Below are 1,808 nucleotides of genomic sequence, written 5' to 3'. Positions count from 1 at the left end.
CTAGGGACAGGCAGAAACATCACTCAGGGCTTTCTCCAGATTTTTACAAAGCTAAAGACAGCTGAGGGAAACTTGATGTTGACCCGCCTTTCTTTTCAGGTGTTTTCCATAATCCCAGTTACTCAGGAGGCTGAGATCTAAGGATCGCAGTTTGAAAGCCAGCCAGGCACAAGAAAAGTCTGTGAGACTCTTTATCTCCGATTAACCACAAGTACTCAAGCAGTACCACATACGCAGAAAAAGCTGGAAGTGGTGCTGTGGCTCAAGTGGTAGAGTGCTAGCCTTGAGCAAAAGCAGCTCAGGGAAGTGCCCAAGCTCTGAGTTCATACCCCAGGACTGGAAGAAAAAAAAAAAAAGTAAAGCAACAACATGAGGCCTTGAGTTCAAGTCCCAGTACCATCTGGCACACACAAATAAGGTCTTTTTCTTTAACTCCCAATCCTCCTGCCTCAGCCTCCTGAGGCCATCATATCAGCTATATAGGTCTTAGCACAATATTTAAGGAATGAGAAAATGGGACTAAAGGTATAGTTTAGTAATAAGAATACTTGTTTTAGCATATGAAAGACCCTAGGTCTAATTCTTGGCATGGGGGAGGGACAGCGGGATGCAGGTGGAACGAGAAAACTTCTCTTTGGGGTAAGAAAAGATGTGATTTCAAAATAGGTGTGGTTTCAAAATCTAGCTCTAACTGGGCATGGTGGTGCATGTCTATCATCACAGCACTAGGGAGACTGAGGCAGAAGGATCACCTAGCCCAGCCTAAACTGCATACACAGTGAGACATTGTCTTCAAAAGATCATCCAAAATGGGCTGGGAAGGTGGCTCAGTGGTAGAGCGCTTGCCTTGCATGCTCGAGGCCCTGGGTTCGATTCCTCAGCACCACATAAGCAAAACAGAAAAATGCCGGAAGTGGCGCTGTGGCTCAAGTGGTAGAGCGCTAGCCTTGAGCTGAAGAGCTGAGGGACAGCATCCAGGCCCAGAGTTCAGGCCCCACGACCGGACCAAAAAAAAAAAAATGGACATAAAAAAAGATCATCCAAAATGGGCTAGGAATGTGGCTTAATGGTAGAGTGCTTGCCTAGTATGCATGAAGTCCTGGGTTTGATTCCTCAGTACCACATAAACAGCAAAAGCTGGAAGTGAGGGCTGGGAAGGTGGCTCAGTGGTAGAGCACTTGCCTTGCATGCCTGAGGCCTTGGGTTTAATTCCTCAGCACCACATAAGCAAAAAGAAAAAAAAAAGCCGGAAGTGGCGCTGTGGCTCAAGTGGTAGAGCGCTAGCCTTGAGCTGAAGAGCTGAGGGACAGAGCCCAGGCCCAGAGTTCAGGCCCCACGACCGGACCTAAAAAAAAAAAAAGCTGGAAGTGACACTGTGGCTCAAGTGGTAGAGTGCCAGCCTTGTGCAAAAAGAAGTTCAGGGACAATGCCCAGGACCAGAGTTCAAGCCTCAGTACTGGCAAAAAAAAAAAAAGATAATAACTTTTTTTTTCCCCTCTCTCTTTTTGGCCAGACCTGTGGCTTGAACTCAGGACCTGAGCTTTGCTCAAGGCTAGCACTCTACCACTTGAGCCACAATTCTACTTCTGGCTTTTTCTGAGTATGTGGTACTGAGGAATCAAACCCATGGCTTCATGCATGCTAGGCAAGCACTCTACCACTAAGCGACATTCCCAGTCCTCCAAAATAACTCAACACTTTCTTGAGATTTTGCTTTTGGTGCTGTGAACTGAACCAAGAGCCTTAAGCATTTTACTGCCACTGAGCTAAATCTCCAGTCTGTTGCTGAGATTTTTTTTTTTTAATCA

This window comes from Dipodomys merriami, unplaced genomic scaffold (assembly GCF_024711535.1).
Source record: "Dipodomys merriami isolate MVZ:Mamm:240054 unplaced genomic scaffold, mDipMer1.0.p SCAF_767, whole genome shotgun sequence".
In the NCBI taxonomy this organism is placed as follows: domain Eukaryota; kingdom Metazoa; phylum Chordata; class Mammalia; order Rodentia; family Heteromyidae; genus Dipodomys; species Dipodomys merriami.
Note: the sequence above shows the minus strand (reverse complement) of the source record.